Genomic DNA, 21,617 nt, shown 5'->3' with positions numbered 1-21,617 from the left:
CCAGAAGGCAGCATTACAAGTACCAATATTGGAATCAGTGGAAACTATGAATATAGATTGAAATTTTTTAAGTGATAATTTCTCAGTAATGTCTTCATGTAATTGAAGATTATCTGTAAGCCATTGGTCTTGGGAAAACATAATTTTTGATGAACTCTCTAGCCCTATGAGAGTGACTTAATTCAAATGAATAAAAATATTTCTCAGATCAATTAAAAATACATCTCTATTGCTGAATTCTAATAATCATTTACATATAGTAAAATTACCAGTGTTCTTTTGAACTGGCTACCTTCTCAAACTTTGCATAACTCTCCCAATAATACTCTTAAAGTCTTAACTATAAGAACTTTATAAAGCCTGTTCTTTCAATGTCTTCTAAAGTCTCCTTTTAAAATACCTTCTTTTCAGGCTGGGGGTGGCGGCTCACGCCTATAATCCCAGCACTCTGGGAGGCTGAGGAGGGTGGATTGCTTGAGCTCAAGAGTTCGAGACCAGCGTGAGCAAGAGTGAGATCCCCATCTCTTAAAAAATAGCTGGGTGTTGTGGCAGGTCCCTGTAGTCCCAGCTAATCAAGACGCTGAGGTAAGAGGATTGCTTGAGCCCAGGAGTTTGAGTTTGCTGTGAGCTATGATGCCACTCTACCCACGGTAACAAAGTGAGACATAATAAAATAAAACAAAATAAAATACCTTCCTTTAAAATAGCCCTGTTTGGACTATTTTAAGATGCAGAGTTTTACTTGTGTATGTTGACTGGTCCAAGCCACTTCACATAATGTTGGTTCTTTGATTAATGTGGGTGAGAGTGGTGATAAGACAGGGCAAGTATGGGAGACATCCTTCATGTCAAAACCCAGGCCTTTTAAGGATACAAGAGAGAACGAGTAAGTAACGCTTCTCCAAGCTGAGTAAAAGCCAAACACACACACATTGGATGGAAACCAACAACAACAATGAAATCTTACGGCTTTGCAGACTGCTGTGGTGTTTACCTCTATTTTAAGACTTTTCTACACTTAGCCCTCTCTCATTACTCACAGTAGTGAGATCTTTATTACCTCTTCGTTAATGAAGCAAGTGTGGACCTTATTATCTTGGCTGTGTCTGTATCACAACACACTGGCACAGGCTGGCTCGACACCCTCTTTGTCATCCTGTTAACTGCTAAAGAACTCATACTACCGGATTCATGAGCTGTCTTCATATGTTACTTTTCAAGTATTTCCTAAAGTCTAATGATTTTTGGTCTAGAATCTAGAAGATATTAATCTAATAAAATATTTTAGAATTATTTCAACAGATTTAAGCATTTTTTCTTCAATGTGGCTGAATCAGATTCACTTACGCTATACAAAAAGTTAAATATGCTTCCATCACCACTTTGTCTGAGGACAGTAAAATGCCTTCGATTTCCACATCCTGAGAGACTACCCACCCCAAGCTCCTGGCACACACAGGAGGGAAAAATCTGTCCAGGATCTCTCTGAAGTCATTGTTCATCATGGCATGGGCATTGGGGCTGATCACACCACACAAGCATTTCCGCAAAGTGGACATTTTTATTTAATGCTCCAATGTCCTTCATTTCTTCTTCAGGGAGAGAAAAGTCAAAGATCTGAACATTTTCTCTGATCATTCCAGGATTAAGGTTTTTAGGAATGACACCAGGTATTGAAACACCAGACAACTTGAGCTGCTGTCTTATACTTTTTCCCCAATGCGTTTATAAGTTCATCCTTTAGCAAAGGTCGAGGAGATATATTCACCCATGTTGGATTCTAGAGGTCCCCAGAGAATTATAATCAGTAATGACATTGTAATATCACTGGCAAAATTTCAAGACTTTTCGCTGGGTGAAATATGGGTGGCATTCAACCTGGTTGCTGACTGGCATGTCTTTGAGCCCTGGCTTGTCCAGGGTGAGCTCCAGCTGCCTGCAGTTAAAATTGGATGCCCCGAGGGATGTCATCAAGCCAGCATCTTTGCAGACTTCCAAAGTCAGAGTTTAATTTTCCAGCTATTGGCTTTTGGAATGATATAGGAAAGAAACAACTGCCAGAGGTCAGTTAGTAACTTTTATTTTCTCATCATCTCAGAAGTGTAAGACTTCAGTGCTGCTATAATTTGATTCTTAAAGATACCTGAACATGAGTCCTAAGTTTCTACTTCCAAGTGGCACACAGATTTGATTTGTAATATAACTATTTGCCATTCTCATCTCTAGGATAGATTTCTTTTTTCTTTTCTTTTTTTTTTTTTTTGAGACAGAGTCTCACTCTGTCGCCCTTGGTAGAGTGCTGTGGCATCACAGCTCTCAGCAACCTCAAACTCTTGGGCTTAAGCGATTCTCTTGCCTCAGCCTCCCGAGTAGTTGGGACTACAGGCATCCACCACAACACCCAGCTATTGTTTGGTTGTAGTTGTCATTGTTGTTCACAAGGCCCGGGGCTGAGTTTGAACCCCCCAGCCCCAATGTATGTGGCCGGCACCCTAGCCGCTGAGCCTCTAGGATAGATTTCATCTCCTGGCTGTCCAGACTAGAGATGTCCTCCCTCTGTACCTTTTCTTCTGCTATCTTCTCCCTGATGGCTTCCCCAACTTTGTGCTTATTTTGATAGAGGTAGTCCTATCAGTACCCAGTGTCTATGGAAGCCATCATCAATCTTGTGCAGGTCCCCCTAGGAGTCAATTTAAGTTCTGAGTAGGTATCAAGTTTGATGATGGAAATCTGTTTCTATCACTTAAAGGTATGTTTGGTTTTTGTGCACTAACCTCCATCATCACCAATATTCCTCTCTCCACCCTTCTCACAGCCTTCCCATTCAACATATGAGAATCTTTCTGAATGCTGGAAACAGGCAGATTTACCAGGAATAGCTTTTGTTGTGTTGTTGTTGTTTTGTAGTTTTTGGGCTGGGCTGGGTTTGAACCTGCCACCTCTAGCATATGGGGCCAGGCCCTACTCCTTTGAGCCACAGGCACCGCCCTACCAGGAATAGTTTTGATATAGTTTTAAGTTTCAGAACCCAGTGCTGGGAGGGGCCCTAGCAATGTGTTTCCATGTTCATGCTGTTATGGTAAAATTTGGAAAAGTAAGGTATTTTTTCATTACTTTTATTAGAGAGCCCCTTCTCTCCCACTGAATTGTAAACACGTTAGGTACCACACACCCTGGCTCCATCCTGGGTCAGGAAACTCTGCCAATAAATATTCATCCAAGTTGTACAAATGCCTCATGTTCTGGGGGTCTTTTTCGAGTCTGCTAAACAGAGGTCAAGCAAAGACATACAAGACCTTCTTCATCAGAATTTCAAATCTACAACAGAATTATGGAAAAAAATGTTCAGAAGAATCATGGTTCCACATTTTCTTAAATGCTCTAAAAGTCCCACTATGAATCAGATTTTAAAAGCCATCTGTAACTCAGATTTTCAATAGTGTTGAGCTCTTAACTTTTTTTTTTAGAAGAAAATACAATTCTTTTCCTAAGGCTGAAAAGTGGATCGCCAGGATGGAGCACATTTTCCACCACACCACCTTCTCTGAGAACAAGGTTCCTTCCTGTGACTTCGCATCCAGAAAGGAATGTGAGGAGTTCACAACATGAATTCCAACTTACATATGAGATTGAAAGCGAGAGCGGCATTCTCTCTGCCTGTATTTTATTGCCCTTCAAGAGAAGGAAGGAAGAAGGAGATTCACGCACAGATTCATAATTATTATTTTTCTGACTATAAATATCAGATCACTAATAAAGAAATTCAATACTAGCATAGTACCCAGAAATCATACACTGTTTATTGAAAGAAATTAGGGCTGGACTATTTGAGGAGACAGGAGAGCTGACTATGCATCTCTTTATCAGCATATATTTTCCTTCTCATACACACACACATACACACACTTCTCAGCCAGCTATAGTTACAGATCAGCCTTTAAGTGCCAACCGGCCTGGACCTTGGGGATGCATACATCCCAGCTGTCCAGTTCAGATCTCAAGTTCTACAATACTTCTGAGTGGCCCTTTTCTGGAATGTGGCCAAGATTTTTCTAGTTCTTGGGTACAGCTTGTGTCTCATACATTATTTCTTAAGAATAGTAAAATACAAAGTAAAGTCACAACAGGAAAAAATATGACACGAGATTGCGAAACTTTATATTCTAAGGAATATTCTAAGTAGGAAACATCCCCAACATGTCTAATTTTACAGCATTGCTTATAAAATCTTGGCTGTTAAGTGTATTTTTCCACTCCTGAGGTGGTAAGAAAACATTTCTAAAGGGACAGTGAAAAGACAGAAAAAAGTCAACCTAATGTATATCCCGCCAAGCAAATTGCAATGACCCAAGCTTAGATAGGGAACCAATTAGCCTCTTCTTCCTCCTGGAGGGAGTTCACTATACTCTGATTTCTCTTTGAGGGGTCAGCTAACTACACTCATGACATTTCTTACAGCAATTCAATAGCAGGAAGTGCATAAATTGTGCCATTATGATAATTTCCTGTACTCTGGAAGAATAGGCTCTCTCTGGCTCTAGGACCCCAATGAGTTTTTCCTGGGTACTGTGCTAGGTGTACTGAATTTATGACATTAAGTATCTGATATTTCCAACCAGAACAAAGGGTGTGTAGTGGGGCAAAAAAGTGACAACTGGTAGCCAAGAGGAAAACTTCTGTCGAAGAGGAAGGAATATCTTTTTAACACTGCCTTCTTGCATTGGTTGATATATGCTTTCAAAGACTATAAAATAAACATATATGTGATTTATAGTTGAACAAGAAATTATGGTATATGACATTATTTCTAGATAAAATTTAGCTACTGGCTGTTAGATAATATTTTATTCATCCCGCAAATATTTATTGAACATTTATGATGTTTAAGGATCTGGGCTAAGCACTGAGAATACTGTGGTGAGTAAGACACACTCCCTGCCTTCAAGGACTTTGAATTTTAGAGGTCTGGGTGTAGAAACAGGCCATGCTAATTCAGTGCTATAGGTGGACACAGGAGTGAGTGACCAAGGGGTACTATGGGAGAATAGGAAGGTGCCTATATGTCTCAAGTGACCAGGAAGGGAAGAATGGACAGCTAAACTTAGATTTGAAAGATTACTCAGAGTCACCAGGCAAAGAGAAGAGCAAGAGTGGGGAAAGACAATTTACTCAAAAGATGTGAAAAGATCCTGATAGGACAGAGAGATGGTGTATCCAGGAATGAAACTGGAGAAATTAAGGAGTTTGGATTCTGTTCTGAGGGCAGTGGCAAGTCATTGAATGGCTTTCAGCACAGAAAATATATCATCTAACTTACATTTCAGAAATTTCTTCTGGCTACCGTGTAGAAAATAGATTGGTAGTGTGCTCAGCAGCAAGAGGTCTATTGCCAGCCATAGTGTAGGTAAAAAATGAAGGTGACCTAAACTAGAGGAGTCGCAATGGAAGATAAAGAGACATGTATAGACTAGAGCAGGGGTCCTCAAACAGGACCCCTTTAAACAGGGGGCCAGTTCATTGTCCCTCAGACCGTTGGAGGGCTGGACTGTGGGCCCGAGGATGAGTCGGCTGCTAAGCAGGACCGGCAGTGGCAGCAAAAACATCTGGCGGGCTGGACAAATGTCCTAGGTGGGCTACATGTGGCCCGCGAGCCGTAGTTTGAGGATGCCTGGACTAGAGAGACGTCTTAGTCTATTTAGGCTGCTCTAACAAAAATACCATAAACTGACTGGCAGAGAAAATAGATTACGGAGGCTGGAAAGTTCAAGATCAAGGTAGCAACAAATTTGGTGTCTGGGGAGGGCCTGTTTTCTGGCTCTTAGGTGACACCTTCTCACTGTGTCCTCATATGATATAAATGATGAAGGATCTCTCTCAGGCCTCTTTTATGACCTTAATCCCATTCATGAAGGTAAAAGCCTCATTGGGGTGGACAACTGGAACACAGAAGTCTGGGAGAAAGTTGAGAAGACATTCAATTTTGTACTTGTTAGACTGAGGCAGGAGGTTCATGTCAAGAAAAGAATTTGAGACAAGCCTGAGCAACACAGAAAAACTCCATCTTTAAAAAATTAATAAAAATTGGAAAATTACCTGGGCAGAGTGGCTGTTGCCTATAGTCCTATATATTTAAGAGGCTAAAGTGAGGAGGATTGCTTGATCCCTCAAGTTTGTGACTACCAGCCCCCTGGGCCATAAAGGGAGTCCTCATCTCAAAAAATAATTTCCTCTGTGAATTTTCAGTTGGACATCTATCAGATTTTCAGTGTAAATTAACAACAGATAGTTGAATTTATGGCCCTGGGACTCAATATACTTGATGAAGACACAGATTTGGAGAATTATCAGTCTTGGGAGCAAGAAAGATTACTCTAAGAGATTGTGTAGAATGAGAAAAGACCTAAACAGATTCCCAAGGGAACAGACATTTAGGGAGCAGACAAAGGAAAAAGGTTATACGAAGACAAGAAAGAAGAGAGACGAAGGAAGAAACCCAGAGAGAGTGTTATCATGGAAGACAAGGGAAAGAAAATTTCCAGAAGTAAGCAGTCAAAGTTCATTGATGCTACAGAGAAGTCAAGTTAGATGCAGATAAAAAATGTCCACAGGGTTTACCAGCACTGAGGCTATCCATGACCTTGATGAGAGCATCTCCAATGGAGAGCTCTGCGGTTAAGAAAAGGAGATTAATGGTGAGACAACTGTCAGGAGCTTTGGTTGTACATGGAGAGAAAGACATAGGCAATAGGTAGAAGGGAAACTCAGGGGCCAGAAAATTTTGCTTGTTCATTTGTTTGCTTTTATAGACTTCAATGTCATGAACATGTGTTGATGCTGCTGATAGGAGGCAGTAGAAACAGAAAGGTAGAAAGCACTTATAACAGGTGAGTGAATGAGAAGGTGAAGAAAATGGGAATCAGATTAGCAAAGGAATTAACTTTAGAAGGGAGGTGAGATAATGCTCTACCATCACAGGAGGAAAGGAATAGATGATGGGGAAAATACAGATATCTTGGCCAAAACACTCATTTTTCACAGTTCTGGAAGCTGAGAAATCCAAGATCTAGGCTGGCAGATTTAGTGCCTAGTGAGAGAATCATTCCTTGGCTTGCAAATGGCTATCTTCTCATTTACGTTGTTACATGGCCTTTCCTTGGTGTAGGCACATAAAGAGAAAGATCTCATGTCACTTTCTTTTTTAATAAGGGCACTAATCTCATCATGGGGGCTCCATCCTCATGACCTCATCTAAACCTAATTACCTGCCAAAGGCCTCACCTCCAAGTACCATTACATTGAGGATTATGCTTTCATTTCTGCATATATACTAGGTTAATGGCTGAGGTCCTATAACAAAAAATAGATTAACAAAAGAAAAGCATAAAAATTTATTTAATATAAATGTCATATAACCTGGGAGCCTTGCTAAGGAAATGAAGAAACAGTTAAATTTATCTGTATTTTTATGCTAGATTTAATAAAGAAGTGGAAAGTCATAGAAAAACAGAAAGAGGGTATGATTTGTTGGCAATAAATTGGGAAAGACCTTGCAAGGCCTCTTGGTTCAGATTCTTCACTGTGATCCCTCATTTTCAGAGTTAAGAATATTTCTTTTTTCTGGTATAGGTAGGGCATCTCTTGCATGGGAATCTTAAGACCTGTTGCAGGGGAAGGTCAGAAAATTTTTCTTAAGTTTTATAACTCGTTTCTAGGGTAGGGGAAGGTAAGAGTAACCTTGCTTTTGTGGTTTTCTCAAATGCCAACATACCATATTTGGGGGTAGCACATTCTGAGCCCTATAATTAGCACAAGGCAAATTTGTAGGCTAAAAGCAGGAACTTGGAGTTTTAATATGATAATTTCCATTTTTCTATGAAGTAGGGTCATCTGCCAAGAGGGAGAGGAGAAAAAAACAGGTAGAAGGATTAAGAAGAGTAGAGAATTTTTAAAATAGCTGTGACAAATATAAGAACTTAAAAAATGGCATAAAAAAATTCTAAAACTGGGTGGTGCCTGTGGCTCAAGGAGTGGGGCACTGGCCCCTTATACCAGGGGTGGTAGGTTCAAGCCCCACCCCAGCCAAAACTACAAACAAAAAAATTCTAAAACTTCATCAAGGATCTAGGTGAGGGTAAAAGCCAGACTATAAAAGGAAGGCTGCTGAGTAGTTGCCTTGCTCTAGACTAGAGTTTCAACTTTTCCAGGTGGGTGGGAGAGAGGAACCAATGGTCTGAAGAGTTAAAGATGTTGGCAAGAGAACTGATAAAGTGAGCTGGATAGAAAGAGAATAAATAAGAGATACTGAAAAGCAAGAGGAAGGGAGAGAAGATTCAGAGAGCAGTGGTGAAGAATCAAATGTAGTGAGAAGTCTGGAAAATATGACTTTTGAGTTTAGTACTTCAGTTGAGCAGTTCTGGGTGATGATATCCATTACATGGCCTCAGGAGTAGGTGGCTGAAGAAGGGTGAAAGTAAAGACCTCTGCTGTTTAGGAGGTCAAAGAACTGGGAGGTCATAGTGGTTCAGTTGTCTACATCATTGATGGCATCCCCTGCAGAAGGGTGGTAGGATTTAGGATTGAAAAATCTCTAATCCAGACTTCAAAGTTTCCACGGAATGAAGGGGAGGAGGAGGAGGTTGTGAACATCAGGCAGTGAAATAAAGCAACACCTTTCTCGCCTTCCTCCAGAATAGCTATAGCATAGATAAGAATAATAGCTAATATTTCTTGATCTCTCCCTATGTGCCAGGCACTCTTTTCTAAGCATTTTACATGAATCATCTTATTTGATCCTCACAACAACCTTATGAGGAAAGCCCTAGTATTATCTCCCTCAGATTTACAAATGAGAGAAATGAAGTACAGCGAGATTAAATAGCTTTTCTAGGATTACCAACTAGTGCATGGCAAAGCTAGGACTTGACCTCGGGGCGTTCTGGCTCCAGAGCCCGTGCTGATGACCATCATAATAATGTTAGAGCATTACCAAGCACTGGGATCTGCCACACATGCGCTGTGTGGGCCACATACGTTATCTCATTCAGCCATGACAACAGCACCACCAGATAGCGACTACTGATTATTTCCCCTACTTCACAGATGAGGAAAATGAAGCTCCAAATTAGGAAATGATTCCATGATACCACTACCTCCAATAAACATGTTTTCTATAGAAAAATTACTCTTGACTTTTCCTTTTTAATTTATAGCACTTATTTTAGGAACATAACACTCATCTACTTCAAGTACTTAGATATTACATCTGCAATGTAGATATTTCTAATTTGCCTTTCAAGTAGTGTTCTTTAAGTTAAGTGGCTGTTGAGTAAAGAAAATTATTTTACCCGATTAAGAGAGCAAAGGGGGAGGAAATGGGCTTTAATGGTAGAACAATAGCTGACAATAATGTTATAGTTGTATAGTACTTTAATGTTTTACAAAGGACTTTAACATATACTATTTTATTTGATCCTCCCCAAAGAAGAGTTTCCTGAATATGAAAGTTCTAAGACCCTAGAATACAATACCTAAGGAAAGCCCCACCTTGGGAGGCTTGCTGTTGCTACTTTATAAGGTAAAAACAGCTATCATATCTGCAAGGGTGGAAAACAGTTCTCTCTGGAGACAGAGCGACAGCTTAGTTTAGAGTAGACGCTAAGTCATTAGACGTCTTCAAAACTTTGTGAGAATATTGAACACATAACCATATTCTAAGGCAGATTTCTAATCTTATGAGCAATAGTATATTCCATTTTTCTTCCCACCCTTCGTCCTAAAGGTACTATAGGGCACATTTTTAGAACATAAAACCAATTTCATTTTGAAAATGCTAAAGTTACTTAGGGTTACTGGAGTTGTCTCATGTGTTATAAAGCAATGGTTGTGACTTGCGCCGAAATCTCAGTTGTATACCTAATATTATCAACTGCCAATTGTGAGTAAAAACAGATTAAAATGAGAACAAAATTAACTTATTCGATGATCATTTGCTAAATACCCACTACTCACAAGTCACTGTGCCAAATAGTGTCATTCTCCTAGATCACTGTGTTAATCAGGGTAGCCTAAGTGCTGTAGATGTTATAAGTAATCCCAAATCTCGATGACCTAACACAGTAAAAGTTGATTTGTTCTTCGTGAAAAGTCCAATTCAAGTGTTACTGGCAGCTCTTTTAGGCAGCTCTTGTCCAACTGGGGACTCAGGGATTTAGCCTTCTTGCATCTATAACTACTTAGCAACAGGAGGACAAAGAAAGGAAATGGTAAGATTTTTCAGAAGCCAAGCCTGGAAGTGACACACTACCCTTCGACCCGTACTCCATGGACCAGAACTTAGTCACCTAGCCCCAACTTTACTTCAAGGGAGGATGGAAAGTGTAATCTTCCTGTGTGTCCAATAAAAGGAAGTGGATTTGATGAACACCCACTAGGTATCTGCCTCCATCACATAATCCATTATTTCTCAAACTTCGATCATTCCCAAATCACCTTTGTGATGTATGCTATATGTAATAATCAGCTGTATTATTAAATTAGTATGTTTCTAGAAGTTGACTCGCTGTTTTATATTTAAATAATATTTAAAAGGAAACTCAGTAGGATAACTGGAAAAGCAGTGTTTTTTTCTCATAAATAGAATGTAGCCATAAAAAGAAATACACCCACAAAACAACATTAAATTTTAGCTAGAGACAATATCTGGGTAGAGGCACTGAGCAGAAACCTGCTCTCTTTTTGCTAAAAAGAAAGATGAGCAAGTGTTAGAAAGACAGAGGTACTGACTAGATGGGAGCACCTAACTGAAACTTCCTTCTTATCAGGATTGAAAGAGACATGGAACACTCAATTATGGGAACTAATACATGTACTGATAAAAATGTGTATATTCCTTTTCCCTGGGAACTGTTTTTTTGTTATCTCCTTTGACTACTTACTTGATTGCTACATCATAGGATTTTTAGAATTGCTTTTTCTACAAATAATGAGACAGATCTAAAGAGGTGAAGTAACTTAACCCAGGTCTCCCAGGTAATAACTGGCATAGCTCAAAGTACAATAAAGGCCTGCTAACCTTTGATTCATACACATTCATGTGAACTAAAAACATTATCCTGACACATTTCCTTTCTATATACTTAATTCACTTCAAATCTGAAGTGGATCACATTTACTAAATGCCTGGCTCCTACAAACCCATAGCAGCAGGGGAATCAAGGGTATATAGTAATATTCTTCATTGATTTCTACAAATCTGGAAAAGAATTGCTTAAAACTACATTGATGAAATAACCCCTCAGAATATAGCCTTGAAACATATGGGACAAAAAAAAAAAAAAAAAAACAATGAAGGGGGATTATTCTCAAAGCATATTAAAAAGAATTGTGGCTGGGCCCAGTGGCTCATGCCTATAATGCTAGCACTCTGGGGGGCGGAGGTGGGAGGATCCCTTGAGCTCAGGAATTTGAGGCCAGCCTGAGCAAGAGTGAGACCTCATCTCTACTAAAAATAGAAAAATTACATGGGTGTTGTGGTGGGTGCCCATAGTCCCAGCTACTCGGGAGGCTCAGGCAGGAGGTTCTCTTGAGCCCAGAAGTTTGGGTTGCTGTGAGCTAGGCTTATGACATAGCACACTAGGCTTGGCAACAAAGTAAGACTCTGTCTCAAAAAAATGAATCATATTAAAATGCACACAGTAATTAAGACAGGGTGATACTGGCACATGTATTGACAGTGATGTCAATGAAATGCAATAGAATATGGAAATGCAAGCAAATACATATGAGAATCTTATGTTTGGTAAAGTTATCATTTCATATCAGTGAGTCTCAGTATGTCACCCTCAGTAGAGTGCTGTGGCGTCATAGCTCACAGCAACCTCAAACTCTTGGGCTTCAGTGATTCTCTTACCTCGGCCTCCCAAGTAGTTGTGACTACAGGTGCCTGCCAAAATGCCAGGATTTTTGTTGTTGTTGTTGTTGATATTGTTGTTATCATTGTTGTTTGGCAGGCCCGGGCCTGGTTCGAACCCTCCAGCCCTGGTGTATGGTTATGTGGCTGGCAGCCTAGCCACTGAGTTATAGGCATGGAGATGATAATTCTTTACTAAAAGGAATTTGGACAATGGGTAGGCATAGGAAAAGTAATTACCATATTTTCATCATATGTACCTGTATATAGATAGATAGATAGATTGATAGATAGATATCATGGCACTTGCCTTTTTTTCATTAAGTCATTTGTACATAGATCATGAATACATTTATGCCATTATGGTATTCAGTGTGTTGATCATGGCACTTGCCTTAAAAAAAGGGTGCTAAAGTGGCTGACACACCATATGCATGTATCGTTTATTATTATTTAATTAAAACCCAGTAAACATTGCAGAATAATGCTGACAATTTCACAGGACTAAACATCAGTAGATGGCCTGGAAGTTCCACATGTTTCTGACATTAGTAAAGTTTGGACATCATTTTCTATTTTTATTGCCTACCTTGTTTTCATGTGGGATTACTTTATGCCTATGACCCAATTTTGAGATTAGACATTGAGATTAGATAGACTCTCTCAAAGCAGCCTCTCCTCTACCCAATTCAACACTCCAAAACATGTAGCATGTACCCCTTCCAGGTTCCGGAAGGCCTTCTGCCAGGCCTGAATGACATCTGGATGCCAACAATGCAAATTTTAATAACATGGGAATTCGTAACAGCCCTCATCCTGTATTTCTCTAAACTATAAATGTTGTCCAATGCCCCGGGAAAGTATGGCTCCACCATTTTGGAATGTTTGGAAATGTTAAACATTTTCCAAAATAGTGACAAAATTTTCCTAATAAAGGATTGATTTTTCAATGTCTTAACAAGGTTATCTTGGGATAGATAATCTCTCCTACAAAATATGGTTGTTCTAAAACAGTCTGAAGGGAGCAGGGCCAGAAGGAAGGAGAGGAGGCAAGAAATCACTTAAACATTCTCAGCACTCTCAGCAATTTTCATTTAGCTTTTATAAATCATGCACATACACACACACTCCCAATTTACTGAACTACAGTAGCTCAGCCAGTTCTCACCTTTGCATCTTTTATCACTGCACTTGCCAGATTGTATCAAAACCTGATTTGATATCTGTTATCCCAGTGAAACTACAGCTTCTCAAGGGCAGAGGCTGCTTGATTCATCTTTGACTACCTAAGGGCCTTGCATAGTGCCTAGAACAGGCGTCCTCAAACTACGGCCCCACGGGCCACATACGGCCCATCTAGGACATTTATCCCACCTGCCAGGTGTTTTTACTGCCACTGCCTGTCCTCCTTAGCAGCCGACTCGTCCTGGGGCCCGCAGTCTGGCCCTCCAACGGTCTGAGGGACCGTGAGCTGGCCCCCTGTTTAAAAAGTTTGAGGACCCCTGGCCTAGAACATACCAAAAGTTCTATGAATGAATAAATGAAGGAGTCCTCTTCAACTAAACTGAGTTGCAACAATGTATTCAGAACAGAAATTATCTCTCAGTTACACAAAATCATGCATTCACAGAGGAAGAAAATGAAGTGTGGTGCTTGTAAGAGAGAGACATGTGTGCAAGCATAATTGAAAGTTGATGTTTACATTCTGGATTTCCTCTGTTCTTGAGACCCCAGGCTTACTTGCATTTGGTCCAAGAGAAGATACATCCAGACAGACAATTGCCAGAGGCCCAGCGATTGGAAGTACACTGAAGAATCTGGTGATTTTTTACTCTCAGCCTTCAGGCGATGACAAAGGATAAAGATGCAAACCAGCCAAGTGGGCAGAGGCAAATGAATGAATACAAACTAGCTGGGGGTGGGGGGAGCGCCTCTCGCAAGCTGTTCAGAAGCAAGAGATGGAAATTACAGGCAATAGGACGGATGACATTTATTAAAGGAAATAATATTCGCCAAATGAAATGAAGGGACTCTATGAGAAGAAAAACTAAATGAGTCAATTTGGTCATTTGACTGCGTTTTACCTACAGATTAAAAGCTCAGCTCAAAGGGCAACTGGGATATATTTTAAAGGTTAGGATCTTGTTCCCTTATTGATAAGACTTAATCCCAACCATGGAGGTCGGCTGGTAACAGAAAACTGAGCAGGGTGGGAAGCGAAGCACTCCACAAAGCCAGACCTCAAGAGAAGCTGTAAAAAGTGATGTTCAGTAAAGGTTTTTGTATTTTCCTCTTGGCAGGTGAAAAGAGAAAGACAAGAAAGGGAGAGAGCGAGAGAAAGAGGGAGGGAGGGAGAGGGAGAGAGAATTCTTACTAGCTTGTTTGTTTTGAAAAAGAAGCAGGTTTAAACACAAGGACGACACATCCAAAGCACCGGGCACAGGGCTTGAAACATGGCGTGTGCTCAGTAGCTGTTAGCGATTTGCATCAGTAGCACTAACTCTAACAAAATATGAACAGAGCTGACTCTGACTCCAGCTGCAACCAAAGAAATGAGCACTGCGCTGCCAGTATGGGGTTCTCATTGTGGTCCTCACCATACTTCCAGCTGCTGAGCCTATAGTGACTGCCACTGTCTGTGTGACCTTGAGTGAGCCACTTCATCCTCTTGAGGACTCAGTTTCCCCAGAGCTAAAAGAGAAAATCTGGACCAAATATAATAACAGGGGAGGTCTTTTGAAACTCCTAGAGTCTATAAAAACAAACAGCCACACAAAGAAAAGATCCTCAGCTCCCCTCCCTCTTCGGAAGCTCCAGAGACTGCCAAGGAGGGTCGCATCCACTCGTCTCCCGCAGCAAAGCAGCCCACGCGGCATTCTTCAAGCCTTTTTAACAAAGGCAGGGACAGTCTATGAAAGCAGCAGGCAGGACAGTGTTGACAACAGACCTTGGGCTGCCATTTCTTCCGTAAACCAGTTCTGGCAGGAAGAGCAGTCTCAGGACCATCCGAAGTCCAAAGGACAGCAGCAAAATAATCGGCCCTGAAAACTGGGCTCCGTGGGCCTAAGATTCCCCTTCCCCCATTAAAAGCAGCCCCATTTGGACAGAGGCTTCACGTGCGTATAAAGCTCTGGCAGGGCCTGGGCAGGAAACACCAATGCTCGTGTATCCTCGACAAGAGGGAGCTGTACAGCTCTGTCCTGGCTCTGGCACTAATTCGTAGGCTCACCTTGGTGGTGTCACTAGGTTCTCTGTGGCAGCGTCCTAATTGGCATGTGGAAATAACAACTCCTCTGCATAACTCAGAAGGGTGCTTGCTGGGAGGCTACAATGAAGTCCCATATGTAAAACTTCTCTGAAGAGCATAACTGCTACACAAACGGATCCTCTCGCCACGTGTCTTTAGTGCACGTGTATGGCTAATCCCATTAGGAAAGTAAGGCAGGCTCTCCGAATGTAATTACTCATTATTCTTGAAATAGCATTTGGTGTGCCACTTCACTGCGCTCTCTTTATCATCAGCAATCAGGTGATCACGATTTCACGTAAGCATTCACGGCCATTACCAAAAAGGTTTTACTGCTCAAGGACTAAAGCAAAACCATTGTCACTGTGAGAAAACTCATTTCTATTTCTGTTTAAAAGCTGCTTTAAAATTATTACAAAAAAGAAATAGACAACCTTTATTTTGCAAAAGCAGCTGTAACAACAGCCAAAGTTCATCAGGCAGTTCATGTGCAATGTTAAGCAACTTAGAGCACTCTATTCTTTTTACCAAATTTTTGTTTGAGCCCAAGTTTCACTGAGGGCCTACTATATGCCAGACACTGTGAAGGCATCTGGGAGCCAATGAGAAGAAAGATGCCTCCCTTCAGAGGAGGAAGTCAATGTGCTCACAGGCTAATTCTAAGGCAGCCCATCATCCATGCCAGAATAGACCTGTGAAGTGCCCATCCATCAACATCCAAGACTCGGAGAGGTAGCAGAGGTCGGGATTTCTCAGGACTCCCAGTGCAGGGACTCCTTTCGTCTGCAGTGACAATATATTGGAAGACCAGAAGATAAGAGTGTGACTCTCTGAATGGAAAAGCAAGTATCCAATGTCCTCCATACTAATATGAAGCCAGTAGATGATCTAATACACACCCTCATAGGAGAAAAACTCAGTTCAATTCAAGTTCGGAGGAGGGGTGAATGGGGGGGGAGAAGGGAAAAGGGAGGGGACGGGTGTGCTCCCACTTAGTGTGTAGTTTTCATTTTCTGTTATATATACCAGGCAGTTTTAGATTTCGTACTGTTTTAAAAATGGAATATCATTACTAATTCCAAAAAAAAATTACTATTTTATTTTGGTGCCTAATATGGCCTTTGGTTAACATTTTTCTGAACATTAGTGGTCCTCAACAGAAGAAAAGGTTCTTAGCTCCACATTGAAAAACAGTGATTCGTAAATTTTAGTCCGCACTGTTAGGTTAGGATTAGGACCTGGGGAACCAGATTTTGTTTATTTAGTCTTTTGAAAACTGCATCCTAAACACCAACAACAACAACAACAACAACACACTGTTGTGTCTGTGATGTAGGAGAACTGAGGAGCACAGTTTGAGAAGCATTTCCATAAAACTTACTATACTGCATATTTAAGTAAATTAAAAATTCACTGGCCCCATACACTGTATGTAGGTCTATACTCCAATTCCCAAAGTTGTTTATTCTGGCAACACTCCAGGCAACCGTGAGATACAACCAAGATTTAGAACAATTTCCTAGTAGTCTTGACAACCTTCCAATCCAACCCAAGTGAACTGGCCTGAACAACCTTGTACCCAGAACCCTGAGAAATATGCCCTGCCTCTCCCTTTCTTAGGGGAACAGCATGGGTGGTAATTGAAGTCCAGGGTTTGGATGGAATAACCCAGGGAGAAAGCGAGAGTGAGCACGAAGAAGAAAAGGACAAAACTGAGTCCCAAGACATCAGAAGTGAGAGGTTGAACAGAGAAGGAGCCAGCAGAGGTTAAGATTCTAAGACTTGCATCTCATGCTTCCTCACTACTCATGATATTCCACTGACAAGCAGAGTAATTTCTATTTTTACATTAATTTTGTTTATAACTGCTTTGGGGAGGCAAGTGAAGGTGATTCAACTTTTATTAAATAAATTCTCTGGGGGTGATGGGGGTTGACTTGTTATGTAGCCTTTTTCTGAGGCTACAACTGAGGAATCACTTCTACCTCTGTCCTCACTTCCCTCCCTGGGTCCTGGAATATCTTTCTGAAGAGACAGAGTAGTATGCTTTTCTAGGGGTAGAGAGTAGAGGACCACGAGAGTGGCTTCCATACCTATCTGAAAAGGACCTGGAGCATATCTACAGATATACTGATGATCAAGGAATTCTTTCCTTTCCTAACCAAAATAGGAAAAGAATTCTCAAACATGCCAGATTCCCCACATCTTTCCCATTTCTCCAGTGTAATCTGCATTTCCACCACCTCTACCCTAAGCCAGGCCCCTACTAGTCCCCAAAGGTAAAAGGGAGTGTAGTGCACCAGCTTAAGAGCCTGCATCCTAAGCCAGGCATCCCTCACCTGTGCCACTTAGAAGCTGTGTAACCCTGGCCAAGTCGTTTAACTTCTTTGTGCCTTAATTTCTTTACTTGTAAAATGGGCATCATAATTGTGTAGGCTTCGTAGAGTTGTTGTAAGGATTAAATGGTACTAAGTATGTCACATAAAGTGCTTAGAAACCTATCTGGTTCATAGTAAATGCTGTGGAGGCATTAACTGTTATCACTGCAGCTGACCAGCAGGCCAGCTTACCTGCCTCCAGCCTTATTGTGCCTTCCCTCAACTGCATTGTGCTGCTGGGAAATTTTTTTCCTTTTTTCTCATTCCTTTAACTGATTATTTTTTGATCGACTCTCATGAGCCAGGCCCTGTTCTGGGGGCTGCGCAGTCGACAAGATGCACAAGGTCCTGATCCCCTGGAGCTACACTCAAGCAGGAGGAAACAGACAATAAACAAGATAATGGCAGGCAGCACGGTACTGGCGTTTGCAGCGCTGTGCAGAAGATACAGAGCTAAAATGCAAGGGAGTGAGACTCCTCTTGTGAGTGATCAGGGAAAGCCTTTCTGAGGCGTCAACATTTTCTCAAGCAGTTGGGGGTGGGACAGCAATTGCAAAGACCCTGGAGTGGAAGGAAAGGACCTAAACTTGTTGAAAGAACTGTCAGAAGACTGAGACTGAATCGTAATGGTCATAGGGGCATGTGGCAGAAACTGTGGGTGCTCACCACTACCGTGTTTCCCCAAAAATAAGACACTATCTTATGTTTATTTTTTGTCAAGAAGACACATTAGGGCTTATTTTCAGGGGATGTCTCATTTGTATTAAGTATAATACAACAATCTACATTTATTCAAACACAGTTAAGTCATCTTCTTCTGGAACCTGACAGGGGGAGCCCACCTTGTTGGTGGGGCTGGCACTAGTGATGCGTGAATTCCTTTCCCCTAGTCATTTGCACATGTGCAACAGGATGCCTGTGAGTGCGGTTACCACACGCACCCGTGCAAGTGTGAATGGCTCAGAGAAAGGAGCAGTGGTAGATACAAGGTATTCCAGTCTTCCTTACTGCTCTATGCTGAAATGCGTGGCTATGTCGCGTATCTGCGTGGCCACGCCCACAATCTGCATAGCCACGCCCATCACTAGGTCTTATTATTGGAGTAGGGCTTATATTTAACAAATGCATAGAAATCCTGCTAGGGCTTATTTTGGGGGTAGGTCTTATTTTCAGGGAAACATGGTACCCATTTCCTCCTCTTACTGGGTGTTCAGCCAACCATTTCCCAGCCTTTCTTGCCATCACACGTAGCTGTGTGGCTGAATTATAGCCAATGGAATGTGAGCAGAGACGGAAAACAGTTTCCAGGACTGGCATGTAAGACCCTCCAACAGATGGTTCTCTCTCTTCCTTCACCTACTTGCTGGCTACAAACAGATCACCCCAAGCCCCTTGAAGATCTATGAGTCACACAATATAAGGCATCTGGGCCCTCAGCAAGCAGATATGGGGTCAGCAATTGAGAATTTGGGACGGATTGTTTCAGCAGCTAGTATTATTTGACTTAATACCAGGAGTATGGTACAAGAGGATGCCAGAGACAAGGACAGGGCCGTGTCTTGCTAAAACAACCTTTGCACCATCTGCCTTCTTCCCTATGGTGCAGACTCCTCAGCCCCAACTCTGAGGCCTACCTGGTCACCCCCACACTACCTACCTCACCCTTACCTCCCCTGATCTGGACCTTGTGCTGCTGTCAGGTGGTCTTCTCGTCATCTCGTGTCTTCCAACTTAGCCAACCCTACAAACCTCTCAGCACCCCCACACACTCCCACTGAATCCCACTGGGATCCTTGGGTTTTCACTCCATTCTCCATAGATTGTTTCACACAAGGTAGTTTCTTGGCTTTGCAGACCTGCTTAGTGATGGCTGGAGAAGCCAGACCCTTGCTTCTTTGGGATCCTTCACAAAGCCTAACAGAATATTCAGCACAAAGAAAGTTATTAACAAATGCTTGATTGCCAACATTGAGCTCATTTGAGAGGATATCTCACATGCTCCACTGGTGGGTGTACAGGTAGCTATTTTGAAAGCCACCAAGCCAGGTTTCTGTGACTGTGTGGTTTGCATACAGAAGTGAGAAGCCACAGCAAATGTTCCTACCATAGCATTGGCATTCTGAGAGGAGCAGGCTTCTATTTACTTGATTAGCTCTCCTTAGAAGCTTCAAAATGGAGCTTCTGCCATTTCCATGACAACTGAAGCCTCCAGCTCATTCACAACACACCCCAGAAAATACATATTACAGAACCCCATATCTGTGACATCTTAAAACCTGGTTGTCTTGGCTCCCAGCTCTGCCTCTGATATAGTACCAGCCCCTTTCTGATAACTTTTGTCTTATTTGAATTCCCATTTGAGTCAACCAGATTGGGCAAATGGAGTTGGGAGTTTTTCTCCAACTCAGTTTGCTGCAAACCCAGTCTCTTCCTAATGCACTCGGAGGTCTTGGCCATGGCCCATAATCGGACTTTGAACAGAAGAAGCCTGGCTCAGAGAGAAGTGCAAGGCTTGTCTAGATTCAGCCCTACCCTGATACTGTTATTTAGAACTAAGTGATCAAAAAGCATCTGAAAGGTATCCATTTATCCTGATGTGCCTTGAAGATCAAGTGGTCCTCAGCTCTAGAAACAGAGAGCCTTTAGAGATGGTATTCATTAAGACAGAGGAGGCATGGGCTAGTGAGACAAGTTCCATCTGCCTTTTCCTTGAATCCTACCATTAACCTTCCTCTCAGAGTAGCAGCAGCTCTAAACAAGTGCCTTTATCCCAGGTGGTGCTGTCAGTGTGGGACTGTGGGCCACCCTGGCAACCACAGATCAGGGTTGATTCTTTGCTGAGAAGACATTCCTCACTCTAGAGTTTGGCCTTGAGACCAGAATGAAGTGATTTGCATCCCTTCTCTGCCTTTCTTCCCCTTTCCTTCTATTCTTCCTTTATGTTGGCTTTCTGTGCTTTCCTACTATTTGGATTTTCCCCCACCCGTTCATTTTTTGGTAAATACAACAACTAACCCCATGATGGGGGAGAAAGTTGGCATTTGTTAAGTCTAAACTCAGGTACTGTGCCAGTCCCTTGAGATGTATTACAGACACAGGTCCATATACAAGATGGATATAAAGTTCGTTATTATTAATGAATGTTACTTTATTAAATTATTAAGTGTAATACATGTCAAATTATTAAATTGCACACAAACTTTATGCCCACCCATTTAAATTAGTTTACTATTTAAATTTCACATGAATTTGTCCACCCTGTATATGTACATACCAGAGAGTGCCAAAAGATGTATGCACATTTTAAGAGGTGTTATATATACTCTACTTTTCCAAGTTGAATTGGAGGTATGGTTACTGGCCAAGTGTACCTAGACATGCTTCCCACATCCATTTTCCCTGCAATTCATACACTTTGGGGGAATAATCAATTTTACTTCCAACAAGATCTCTTAAAATGTGTGTATATTTTGGGCACCCCCTGTATATACGTATACATGTACCCATGTTTAAAATCTTTTCTACTCTTTTACTAACTCCATGAAGTGGTTGGTATCCCCTTTTATTTCCAACATGAGGAAACTGAAGGTCAGAAGAAAGAAGAGCCTAATCTGAGGTCAAAAGGTAAAGGTGGGATTTAGATTCGGGTCTAGTGGCTATTAAAGCTCTTGTTCCTTGCATAATGACTACATCTTGTTCCCTAAAACAGCCCATGCAGACAACAATGTTGTTGAACGCTGCCCTGTTCCAGTGCTTCCATCAATATCAAAAGGAGAGATTATTTCCACAATGTACCTCCATGATCCTTTTCTGGGGAAAGAAATAGCAAGTACCTATTGAAAAGCTACTTTGCCAAGGTTCAGCTAAGACCAAGGCTCAGCAAAATGATTCCAGAATATTACTGTGCAGAGTCAATTGAGATTTCTTTTGCCAGAGAACAGAAGGTACCCAGGAACAGCATATTCAGAATAGCACAGTGGACAAGCATATAAGCTAAGCTCAGGAGTCAGACTGCCTGGATTTTCATCATCTGCTCCACTCAGTAGCCATGGGAGACTGAGCAAGATGCTGAAGCCCAAATTCT

The 21,617-nt window shown here is 41.5% G+C and overlaps 1 pseudogene; it reads right to left on the bottom strand.

The window, feature by feature from the left end:
* Positions 1 to 1,491: 1,491 nt before the first annotated feature.
* LOC100946118 lies at positions 1,492 to 19,249 on the bottom strand (annotated as a pseudogene).
* Positions 19,250 to 21,617: the final 2,368 nt, after the last annotated feature.

The sequence above is a fragment of the Otolemur garnettii genome, unplaced genomic scaffold (genome assembly GCF_000181295.1).
Source record: "Otolemur garnettii isolate 467f Iridium unplaced genomic scaffold, OtoGar3 scaffold00117, whole genome shotgun sequence".
In the NCBI taxonomy this organism is placed as follows: Eukaryota; Metazoa; Chordata; class Mammalia; order Primates; family Galagidae; genus Otolemur; species Otolemur garnettii.
Note: the sequence above shows the minus strand (reverse complement) of the source record. Positions and strands in the feature narration are given on the sequence as shown.